Raw genomic sequence first — 13,079 nt, forward strand, 5'->3', positions numbered from 1 at the left:
AATAGTTGTCAAATGACTGAGATCACCGAGAGATAGTCCCGTCAGCCCTGCCGTATTGGGCTGGGAACCTGTGTGTATTCAGGAAAGGGGGTGCTGGCGGGATATGAGCAGGAAGAACCTCTCCCTTCCCCAGATGTCACAGCACTAGCGTGGGACCCAAGTCTGCCAACCCAAGTCCTGAAGAGGAGCCTAGACTCAGCACGTACCTCACTGGCCTGGGCACTACCGGAATGTCAGCTTCACTTTTACTTCAGGCTGACTGCTTTATAACAAAATGCAGTGTTTGCACAACTAAACCAAATTGCATTAAAAATAATAATACCGATAGAATAAATTGCTGAAAATATGTAGTCAAATTGGTTATAGACCTACGTATTAAGTAGTTAACTAAAAATTCAGTTTTGGTTAATGAACCCCAGATGCGAGCATTTATATTCATAAAATCATGGATCAAGAGAAGCCTCCACGGAAAGAAATTACTCTCTGGATGTGTCTACTTTGACTGGGACAATAAAAACTTCTTTTGTTTCCTAGGAAATAACTAGCATTCTATGCTTACTTTTTCTTCTACTGCTACACAAATCTGTGTCATCATGTCTTCCATAACTGGGGTAAAGCTCTTTGCGACTTCAGGTGCTGAGTTTAATTTAAATCATTTCTAAATTTATCCAGAGAACCCTCTGCAGCTAAGAGAGTAATTTGTTCTTCCACTGGACAAATCAGAAAGTTCACTGCGTGCAAACCGGGATGCAGTCCGTGGGGAGGGAGTAACCCGCTCCTCGGCTCCTCTTATAACCTGGATCCAGGCTCCCGGATCCGGCCGCGGCCACCAGAGGTGTCCCCTGACCTGGCTTGTGGAGCTCAGATCGGTAAGTGCCCCCACACTCGCCCAGTCTGCAGCACCAGGTTGAAGGGGGCGATCTGGGCATCTTTGCAGGAATGTACTTACCATCCTCCTTTATTTCTAATTCTCCTGTGCTCCCTGCTTTGCCTCTGCCCCGTGTCAGCCTCCTCCCCGCCTGTTCCCACACCCACGGTCCTCTGTCTCTGTCCCCTGATGTTGTTTTCTTTTCCACTTCTCTCATCTCTCTTTTCTGTTATTCCTTTTATTGTGCTATCTCCTGCCTTCATTTCTTTTCATCTCTTTTTCTCACTGCTCTGAGTAAAATTATTTAATTTGAAAAATAAATACCTGCTTTTCTTTAAGGGGCATTTCCAATAAAATTTTGCTTCTGTGACACTTATTTATACTAGTTTGTGTGAATTTATATTGTTTTGTGCTACAAACAATATTACTGAGGAGTCTTTTCAGAAGCAGTTATATAACTTGATGTCATAGACAAATAAAAATAACATATATAACCAAAAATTACATATATATTAAACATCACAATCAATAATGAATTTCAGTGTAATGTATGCTACATTTTGTCATCCTTTTAGTGGACATATGAAATGGATGTTCATCAACTTAAAGGAATAATGTAAAACATTTATTTCCTCTTCCAGTAGTTTTGATTACTCACGACATGAAAATATTTTATGCAACAGGTTAATAATCACACAATGCCAAAATTAACATTCTTTACAACTAAAGAACATCAAAGGATTTATATCAACCTAATAACCTGTGAGGGGTCACTTCTTTCAGTGCATTGCACACACTGGTACCTGGAATGATCTCAGGACAGCACCTTAGGGATGAGGAAAGTGATTTGTAAATTGCAGGACAAGCAGAGCCAGGAGAAAACCCCCCCAGCTCCAGGCCACATTGTGAGGTGGGGGAGAGAGCACGCTGCCCCCCAGGGGGCTGTGCACACAGGGTCCCGAGAGGGTGGAGGCATGGGGAGAACTGGGGTCCTGGTCATTCCAGAAGGTTCTGGGGGCAGCAGGAAAGCTTGAGGACCCCGGGGCCTGGCTGGTGACTGATGCCAGCCCAGGAGCTCTAGCTGTGCCAGTGGGCGATTGTTTCCCCATTTGTTTCCCCTCGTGTCAGCCTTCCCTTGCCCTGTCCAGCGCCTTCTGCTCAGCGTCTCCTCCTACCCACGCCTGTGCAATCCTCACTTGTGTCCTATTTCTCATATTGCGTGTCCATCATTGTCGGTGTCCTGCTGCGCACCCCGCCCCCCTTAGTGCTGGGAGGTCGCCCCCTCCGTCAGTCCTGCTCCCCTCCCCTGCCCCCGCTGCTCCCAGGCTCCTGTGTCTTGCATGTGGATGTTCTGCCTTCACAGGGAGATTTCTAATTATTTCCTCTTCTCCTTTTCATCCCTAATATGTGTGTTTTGTCTCCTTTATCACCTTAATATTCACTGCCTTATACTTCTTATCCAGCTTGTTCATCAATCATTCAGGTTTTCATTTTGCTATCTCCTGGTATTTAAACCTTTCTCCTTCTTTCCAAACTAACTACTTTGCTTCGTTCATCCCTTAATTTTTTTGGTCTAAAATAATTTTTTAAATTCCTATTTTATTAATATTCAAGTATGTTGTGTTTTTCTTGCTGTTATTTCAGCCTCTGCTCCCACCGTCCTTCCTTTTTCCTGTCGTGTCCAAACTCTCTTGTTTACTTCCCTCTGTCTCTTGTCCCTTGACTCTTCTGATTAGGAGTTTTGATTTTTAATTCTTTTCTCTATTTGTTTTCATATGAAATATAACTTCCTCTCTTTTTAGTTTCTCCTTTTTAGTTTGTGAATTTCGCTGTTGATTTCTATTTTCTACTGCTTTATATCTTATTCCGCTCACTTGTAAGTACTATCTGATGATTAAGTTATACAAGTTCACATCCTGTTTGAGGTTTAAGATTTCTTGTATTATGTTTGGGAGAAAATCTTTTCTTCTACCCTCTTATATTCAGTATGGACCCAAAATAGATTAACAGAAGAAAAAACTCAAAATTTATTCATATGCAATGTATGGAAGTTCACAAAAGAAGTGGTTTGTAAAGAGCTCAAATTAGGAGTTTATTTCCCTAAATTCAAAAAGGAAAGGGTCAGGGGAGAAGAGGATTCTATGGGAAGAATAACTGTTTCTTCAAATAGAAGATAAGACAGCTTATAATAATCATTGTTTATCTAGGTGCTGTGGTATTTTCCATTTTTCCTTGGCCATAAAACTCCCCCAGAGAAGGGAATTTATGACAGTTTCATTACCAGAAGTTTCTACTTTTTGTGATATAAGGAAGATCCTATAGAGCTTCTTTCTGCGTCAGTTGGATCTCAAATGTGCAGTTTTAAATTAAGCTCGTATTACCTCTGCAGGTCCAAGTGAATCCCCACAGTCTTTCCTAAATATTGTCACAGAAATTCTTTGTTCTGAAACAAATGCTTGGAAAATTATCCTTTCCTCTTGCTTTCCTAAAGTCTTATATCTTGTGCTTTCTAATTTATTCTGACAGACATATATCCTGGTATTTTTTTGTTTCTTGTCAGGCTTCACTTTTTCCATAATCCTTTCTTTGTATCTGGGCTTTTTATTTGTTCCAGTTCATCTTCTTGCCCACCCCCACTTGTGTTTTTTTCTTGTTTCCCCCTTATTTTGTTTAGCTCATTTCCCTGCTGGGATGGCACTGCCTTCATCCTCCTGTTCTATTTCTAGTGCCACTTGTGCCTTCTTATTTATTGCTGTTCTCTTTCTTTACCTTTCCTGTTTGAGTAAACTGTCTCCTGATTTTACTTCTTTCTCATTCACTTCTGTATTCTCATTCATTTTAAATACTCTCCACACACACCTCTTTGTTCTCCTTACCCTTATGTATGGCTCTTTATCCTTCTCTGGTTTAACTAACAAACTTTTAGGTAAATCTTGTCAAGTTCAATGTAACAAAGGAGTTTAGATTTTTCTTTTTGGAAATTTCATCAGTTTTAAATAGTGGTGAGAATGGCTCTCTATTATATTGGATATTTTGATTTATAAATATTCTACATACAATTCCTTATTTTTCTTTTACACATACTTCAATTGATTTATATAATTTCACCCAAGAAATGGTTGTACAAATTTGAGGTAATCTAAAGTACTATTGTTATCATAATTCCTATATTTTCTAATTTACATTGTCTAGCTAAGGTAATAACTTTTAAATTAGTGAACTGAATTATCTATTGTAATACTTTTCTGTAGTTTTAAATCATTTTTAGTGTAGACCATCTTACCATCAGTGAGTGATGACCATCACCTTTGTTGTTTCTCTGGAATATTTATCTCTATTTCCATTCTTTACCACACATGGTAAGAGCTAAAATGCAATAAAAATTGGGACATTATTTTAGTATATTTGGGACATGATTTCTTTCATTTGTGACTTAAAAGAGAGTCAGTAGATTTCACAAATTATATTATTTTTTTCTATATTTATACTATCTAGCTATGTTGCATATAATTAATAGTCTTCTCTATATTTATAATCTGAGTTTTCTTAAATCACAAATGGATGTTAAGTATATATAAATGTACCTTTCTTCTTTTCTCAGATGGTTAAGTGCTTTTATCCTTTTAGTTGTTAATATGGACAATTACCATAATAGATTTCCTTATAGTTAAGACATCCTAGCATTTCTGGGAAATTCCAAACTCTTCATGATATATTATTTTTATTTATACTTTGCTATAGTTTATCATTGTTTCCATGTATATTTATATATTTTATTGTGATGAAATTAACAAAACATAAAACTAACCATTTTAAAGTTTGTCATTCAGCATCATTTACATTTGCAATGTTGTTCAAGCACCACTTTTTTTTAAACTTATTTTTTTAAGTGTAATTGATATACAATATTATATTGGTTTCCAGTATACAGTATAGTGATTCAACCTTTACATATATTATTAAATCATCACCCCAACTAATAAAGTTACTATCTGTCCACATAGATAGATGTTACAGAACCATTGACTATATTCTCTATGCTACACTTTGATCCCTGTGACGAACTTATATTATGATTGATATTTTGTGCCTATTTATCCCCTTCACCAGTTTCCCCCACCCACCCTAATCCCTCCCCTTGGTAACCACCAGTTACTTCGCAGTGTCTATGAGTCTACTGCTATTTTCTTCATTTTGAGATTCCACATATAAGTGAAATCATATGGTATTTGTCTTTCTCCACGTGGCTTATTTCACTTAGCATAATACCCTTTAGGTCTACCCATGTTGTCATGAATGGCAGTATTTCTTTATATTTATGGCTGAATAATATTGCATTGTGTATGTGAACCACTTCTTTATATATTAATCTATTAATGGATACTTTTGTTGTTTTCATATCTTGGCTATTATAAATAATTGGCAATAAGCATAGGGGTGTGTATATCTTTTCAAATCAGAGATTTTGTTTTCTTTGGATAAATTCCTAGAAGTGGAGTTACTGGGTCATATGGTATTTCTATTCTTCGTTTTTTGAGGAACCTCCACACTGCTTTCCACAGTGGCTGCACCAAGTTACATTCCCACCAACAGTGTAGGAGGGTTCCCTTTTCTCCACATCCTTGCGAACACTTATTTCTTGTCTTTTGCATAGTGGCAAAATAGTGACAGTTTTACTTCTTCCTTACTAATTTGGATGCCTTTTGTCTCTTTTCCTTGTATGATCGCCATGGCTAGGACCTCCAGTACTATGTTGAACAAAAGAGCAAGGGTATCCTTGCTTTGTTCCTGATGTTAGAGGGAAAGCTTTCAGCTTTTCACCACTGAGTATATGATGTTAACAACTAACATGAATTTGTCATATATGGCCTTTATTATGTTGAGATATGTTCCCTCTTTACCCATTCTGTTGTGGGTTCTTATCATGAATGGATGTTGAATTTTGTCAAATGCTTTTTCAGCATCTATTGAGATGATCATATGGTGTTTATCCTTCCTTTTTATAATGTGGTGTATCACATTGATTTACAATATTGTACCATCCTCGGAATAAATCCCACTGGTCATGATGGGTGATCCTTTTGATGTATTTTAGAATTTGGTTTACTACTATTTTGTTGAGGACTTTTTTGTGCCTATGTCCATCAGAGATATTGGTCCATAATTTTCCTTTTTTGACTATTCTTTGTCTTGTTTTGGTATGAGTGTGATGTTGGCCTCATAGAATGAGTTTAGAAGTATTCTCCCTTCTATTTTTTGGAATACTTTATGAAGGATGTAAGTTCCACTTACTTTAAGCTTGCAAACATTTCATTACCACAGAAGGAAACTCCAGACTCCCCAGTCCTCCCTTCCTCCAGTCCCTGGAAACCATGTGTCTGCTTTCTGTCTCTATGGATTTAAGAAATTTGTATATTTCCTATGAATAGATTCATGCGTGTGTGAGCCTTCGCGTTTAGCTTCTCTCACTTCTTTGCTGGGCTTTCTCATGCAAGTGGGGTCGTCTTAGCTGTTGGCTAGAGGACGGCTGTTTTCCTACGTAGGTCTCAGTGTTGCTTGGTGTGAAATGTGCTCCTTTATAGTTCCGGTGGCTGAAATCCCTAGATTTCCTCCATGTGGCTGCTCATCTTGTAATAGACTGGGATGTTTCACGTGCTGGCATTAAGTTTCCAAACAAAGCAGTTGATCAAGGTCCATATGCGGGCATGTAACGGGATTCTGTGTGTCCAGTTTGCTCCACAATGTCTGGCTAAAACAAGTCAAAGTCCAACCCATATTCAAGGAGTGGAGGAAAAAAATCATCCCTTCGGTGGAGCCACAATGTCCCATTACAATATATCCAGGGAAGGGAAGAACTTACAGGCATTTTTGCAGTCTACCACATCGTGGATCAAGAGCGAATGAGTGGAATTGGGTACAGGGAGAAGAGACAACTATTTAGAAGACTATTACTTAAAAGAGAAAGGGAGAAATGACTCAAAGAATTTGCAAGAAATACAGTACATTTGTGTGTCAATTAAGAAAATTTTGATAATATATGAGAGACAGAAGATTGGAAAACAGGTTTTTGAGCAGAAAAGTTCCAGATTTATTGTTCAAATGGTGGTTTGGATATTAAAGGTGCATGGGCAATGTATTCACAGCTCCAGGAGAGGAGAGAAAGGTTCTGAACAAGGATATAGAAAGGCATATTGATACAGTAGTGGGCTTTCTGGCATAATCTTTTTATTATATTACTTTTCTTATTGAAATGTGTTTCCCTATCAATTGAATATGAGATCATGAAATTATACATTGGAGGTTTGAGAATATTGAAGAAGTTATTGAATAGTCATCAAGGTGAGTGAAATAGTGAATAAACTAGGCATTTAGGAAATTCAGTGTGATTTCTGGCCAGAAACAAATTCTCACTGGAAGTTAGTGGTAAGGAATTTGATGTTTTAGTTCAGATAACACAGTTTTGTGTTTTTCTCTAATCTTGTCTACCTTAGCAGGATGCCATGAATGAGGCACATTAAGATTTCACAGGAATTAGTATTTTGTATTATGAAAACTATAAAATAGGAAAAAAGTGATGAAATAATATGTTTTTGCAAGAAGTGACAATCATGCTGGATCATTGGTGTTTAGATAAGAATAAAAGGCTACACAAATGAATGGAATAAAGAGGTAATCAATAATTGGCAGACCTGGGTGATGTCAAGGTAATGTTGGAGTCAGAAATTATATAGAATAAGCTGAAACCATCTGGTAACAGGAGAATGAATTACTTGGATGTGAAATATCATGAGTACACAGTGGTGATAATGACATGTCTAGTATGTGAGCAGGAAAGTGATTAGGTGGTGGGGGCAAGAGTTTTGGAAGAGAGGTCACAAGTGTGAGAGGTGAGGGCACTGCACAGATGGTCTGCGTGAGGACTACGGTCACCAAGAACAGGACAGGAGTTTGGTTGGAGAGGATCTCAGGAAGCCATCAGGAATCATGAAGAGGAGTGGTCTCAGGTTCACAGGCTGTTTCAGAGGAACAGCGATATTTGTTGGGGGCTGATGACAAGTGTTGCAAAGCTGGAGTGATGGAGAATTATCTGGAAGTGCTTGGGATCAAAGAGGATGTTCCCACCACAGGCCTGAAGGTATAAGAGGCATGGGAAAGAAAGGGTCTATTTCTTGAAGCAATGACATCATGGTGGAGCAAAAAGATGAAGCAAATCTTCAGATCAGAGATGGGGGATGTACTGAACTGACCTCCAAGCAGGTCTGATATTCATCGTGTGCAGTGGAAGGGTCTTGGACCTGAGGAAGAGAGAGAGAAGGGTCAGGAAATGGAATTTATAGAGCCAGATGGTCTTTAGCTACTCTGGGAGTGGGGTCTTCTGGTGAATGAAAATAACAGTAATGTGTCTCACACAGTGTAGAAAAGTAACAATATGCATTAGAGTCCCTTAATAACTTTTTGTTCTTATGACAGAAGATGGGTGTGCATTCAAAACTTTGAGATGGATTTCATAATACATACAGAGCTTAAATAAATCAATAAAAGTCTGAAAAGTTTTTAATCAATAAAAAATTGTCATTCAGGAAAAATCATTTATTTTTCATAAAATAGATTACAGTAATCTTTCTTTATAAATTAGACATGCATGCTTTATCTGAACTCTAACATTCTTTTGAAGTGACTTCAATGATTCTTGACATATTCCTCTAGAACTAATTCTTAATATCCTGAATATTGTTACAGAGTATTTACACATCATACCTCATGAGTCCTGTTATTTCTATCAAGCTTGCAAACAATTCTGTGCTATTTTTTAGGCTCTCTGAAGTCAAAGAAGCCAATGAAAACCACAGTTTCCAATGATGGTATTTTGGGAATATTCTTTCTCTCTCAATTCGGGATTGGTGTTATTGGGAATACATTACTACTCATGCTGCACATCAACACCCTTTTATTTCAGCCCCACCAAAAGAAGCCTATAGACTGGATATTCACCCACTTAACCTTAGCTAATGTCATGACAATTCTTTTCATTGGCATTCCAGAAATAATACATTCCTTTGGAATAAGAAATTTTCTGGATGACATTGGTTGTAAGGCAGTGCTGTACATGTACAGTCACCCGGGGTCTTTCCCTCTGCACGACATCCTTCTTGAGTATGTTTCAGGCCATAATGGTCACTCCCAGCAACTCCAGGTGGGCGTGGCTCAAACCCCAAGTCTCTGCATACATTTTTCCTGCCTTCTTTTTATTCTGGATCATCAACATGCTGATCTACATCCAGGTCATAGTAAGCGCTGTGGCCCCCTACAACTCCACTGAAGTTGGGCGAAGGTATTCTTTGAATTACTATAGTGGTAGAGAACTTGATAGGCTCCATGCAGCTGCCTTTCTAGGTTCCATGGTCATACGAGATGTCCTGTGTGTGTTCCTCATGATCTAGACGAGTGTGTACATGGTGAGGCTACTCTTCACACATCACAGGACAGTCCAGCACGTCCACAGGACCAGCCTTTGCCAACGACCCTCTCCTGAAACCAAGGCCACCCAAACAATCCTGGCCCTGGTGAGCTGCTTTGCTTTCTTTTTCTGGACCAACAGCTGCCTTACCATTTACATAAGTTATAGACATGATGTACGAGGGTTGGAGAACACCAGTATTTTTCTCTCCTCTTGCTATCCAGCGATCTATCCTTTTGTGATGATCAAAAATCATAACAGGCAATCTTTTATGAACTGTGCGTTTGCAAATATGAGAAAGTCATCGCCACAAACCATTTCCCAGAAAGTCTTGAACTCTCTCACACACTGACACAAAGAACATAAAATTAGGGTTTCCCAAAGCACAATTTTAGTAAGGTAAAATTATACAAAACACTTAATAGTATTTACTTTGGAACATTTCTTCAAACCAATCAGCTTGGGATCATATGGAGATAAATGACCAGGCTCATGGAATAATGATATCTAAGACGGTTACACCTGGATGGTGCACTCCTTTATCATTCTTAAAACGATTGTTAAACATTCATACTTAGGATTACTTGGACGCCTCTATTTCTTTTATTGATATATAAATGATGTAAAATGTTATATTAACTTCAGGTATAAAATGTCATGATTCAATATGTGCATATGTTTTGAAATGATCACCACGGTTGGTCTAGTTAACATTTACTGCCATTAAATTTTCTTTTCTTCTGAAGAGAACTTTTAAGATCAACTCTCTTAACAACTTTGAAATGTGAATTATTATCTATAGTCACAGTGCTGTATATTTCATCCCTTGATTTATTTATTTTATAAGTGGAAGTTTCTGCTTTTTACCTTCACCCATTTAACCTACTCCCCACTTCCTGATTCTGGCAAACACCAATTTGTTCCATGAATTTGGTTTTTTTTTTGTTTATTTACTTTTTTTAGATTCTACATAAAAGTACTTGTATATAGAAGTGTATTTGTATATGTAAATATATGTATTTGAATGTATAACTATATATATATAAGCATATAAAGTATTTATTTTTCTCTGTCTCATTTATCTCACTAAGCAAAACATCCTCAAGGTCTGTTCTTGTCACAAATGACAAGATTCAATTAATTTTTTATGACTGATTAGTACTCCATTGTATGTACTACCACCTTTGCTTTATCCATTCATTCATCAATGGACACTTAGGTTTCTTCTACATCTGGGATTCTGTAAAATATACACCAGTAGGGGTGAAGAAAAAGAAGGCAGAGTAGGAAGGCAAGGCAGATACCTCCTCCTAAACAGACATAAAAGAAGAAAATTCAGCAAATACAACTAAACCTGAAAGTAACCTGAGACTGAAGAGCAGACCATGTATACATGGGGAAGAAGAGAAGACCACACAGAGAAGGGTAAAGTGGCAGAGCTGTGATCAAATGGGACCCAAGCCCTCCCCGCACCCTAGCCCACAGGCAGGAGAAAGAGGAGCAGAGCAGAAGGGGATAGGAGCCCAGGAATGCTGCACACATGGCCCTAGAGACCTACACTGAGAGCACAAGTCCACATTACACTGGGTTCTGGTGTTTGGCAGGCCTTGACACCAAGAACAGCTTGAACACTCTGGGAGGCTGAGACTCCAGCCACTTGTGGAGGACAGCAATGCTCCACCAGTCCTGAGACCCAAAGCAGAGGTGGCAGTTTGAAAGACTTACCAGCAGTGGGGTGGAGGTGGGGTACCAGTAGGGTAAGGGATGGATGGTGCTCTCTCACCAGTTGAAAGGGCAGGTGGGCTCTACCTCCCAAGCCCTCTCTCAGCCCGAAAAGTTGAGCACTCTCAGGAGCCCAAGATTCTCCATCCCCTTTGCTGGCAACATATCCCTGAGGCTCCTCCCTGCACACGCTGCCAGTGAGCCAAGCCACTCAGCCCAGTAGCAGTGTCAGACTTTGCTGCCTGGCAGGTAGAGGGAGAATCTCCCAGCTTTCTCACCCCATTTCAAGCCAACCTGGAGGCACCACAGGAGACATCCCAAAGACCTTCATCCTTCCTGTGGGTGCTCAAGCCCAGTGCTGTGCATCCTACACCACCCAACAGCCACATCAACCCAGCCAACCCATTAACCCTGAAGGTCTGCCATTGCTACAGGGAAGGCAGAGGATGGACTGGCCCAACGCAATCCCAGCAGAGGCTTCTGCTGTCTTCACTGAAGGCAGCTCAGTCAAACTGTCACCACTAAAGACAAAAAGACAATTCTACCCACTGCACACCAAAAATAGCTGAGGTCCCTGCAGAGTAGAACCAGGCACTGGAGAATAAAGAAGAAAAAGTACCTTTAGATTGTGTTTGAAATAGAGCAATCAGCAATTTCCTATGGACTGTTATATAGTAAGGAAGCTATCCTTGAACTTCTGTGTACCATAGTATGCCTCCTTCATAAAGCTATTACTATATAGTCCAGGAAGCATAGCAGATCCATCTAATATAAAGGAAGAAACACAAAAAACCCTGGTGAAATGTGGAGGCAGGGGAATATGTTCCAAACAAAACTATAGGACAAGACACCAGTAAAAGGGCTACATAAGATGGACATTACCAATATTCTTGATGCAGATTTCAAAGTAAAAGTCATAAACATACATACTGATTTACAGAAAGATTTTCAAGATCTCAGGGAGGACATCAACAAAGAGAGAAGAACTGAAAAACAGCCACTCAGAGATGAAGAATACAGTAACTTAAATGAAACATACAATGCAGGGATTAAAGAGTAGATTACTGCAAGTAGAGGAGATACTCAATGAGACAGAAATTAGAGAACAGGAACACAATGAAGCTGAGGAACACAGAGAAAAAAGGATCTCTAAGAATGAAAGAATGGTAAGAGAGCTGTGTGACCACTCCAAATGAAACAATATTCACATAATAGAAGTACTAGAAGGAGAAGAGTGAGGAAAAGGGATATAAAGTGTCTTTAAGGAAATAATTGGTGAAAACTTCTCCAATCTGGGTAAGGAAATACATTCTCAGGTCATGGGAGCATGGAGTCTCTAACAAAAGGAACCCCAGGAAGACAGAACCAAGATATATAATAATTAAAATGGCAAAGATCAAGGATAAGGAGAGAGTATTGAAAGTATTGAGAGAGAAGGAAGATTACTTATAAAGGAAACCCCATCAGGCTATCAGCAGACTTCTCAGCAGTAACTTTACAGCCCAGAAGGGAGTGGCATGCAATATTTAATGCAGTGAAAAAGAAGGACCTTCAACCAAGAATATTCTATCTAGCAAGATTATCATTTAATTTGAAGCAGGTATCAAACAATCTCCAGATAAACAAAAGTTGAAGGAATTCACCACCACTAAGCAAGCCTTACCAGATGTATTAAAAGGACTGCTGTAGATGAAAATATATTCCATTAAAATAAACCCACAGGAAAGGTAGTAAACCAATAAATTGCCAAGCAAATAGGAAATTAAAACAAAACAAGAGAAGCAATATAATCCCTATATGGAAAATCAGCCAAGGGATACAAAAACGTGCAGATTATGACATTCTAATACATAATGTGTGGAGGAAGAAGTAGAAGAAAAAGTATCTTTGGATTGTGTTTGAAATAGAGCAATAAGCAATTTAATATAGACTGTTATATAGTAAGGAAGCTATCCTTGAACATTTGGTAATCAGAAAGTAAAGCCTACAGTAGATACACACACAAAAAAAAACCCAAAATTAAAAAAGAGA

General features: G+C 38.7%; 1 pseudogene; it reads left to right on the forward strand.

The window, feature by feature from the left end:
• The first annotated feature begins 8,795 nt into the window (after window positions 1-8,795).
• LOC118923774 (vomeronasal type-1 receptor 3-like) lies at window positions 8,796-9,678 on the forward strand (annotated as a pseudogene).
• The last annotated feature ends 3,401 nt before the right edge of the window (window positions 9,679-13,079 follow it).

This window comes from Manis pentadactyla, chromosome 13 (genome assembly GCF_030020395.1).
Source record: "Manis pentadactyla isolate mManPen7 chromosome 13, mManPen7.hap1, whole genome shotgun sequence".
Classification (NCBI taxonomy): Eukaryota; Metazoa; Chordata; class Mammalia; order Pholidota; family Manidae; genus Manis; species Manis pentadactyla.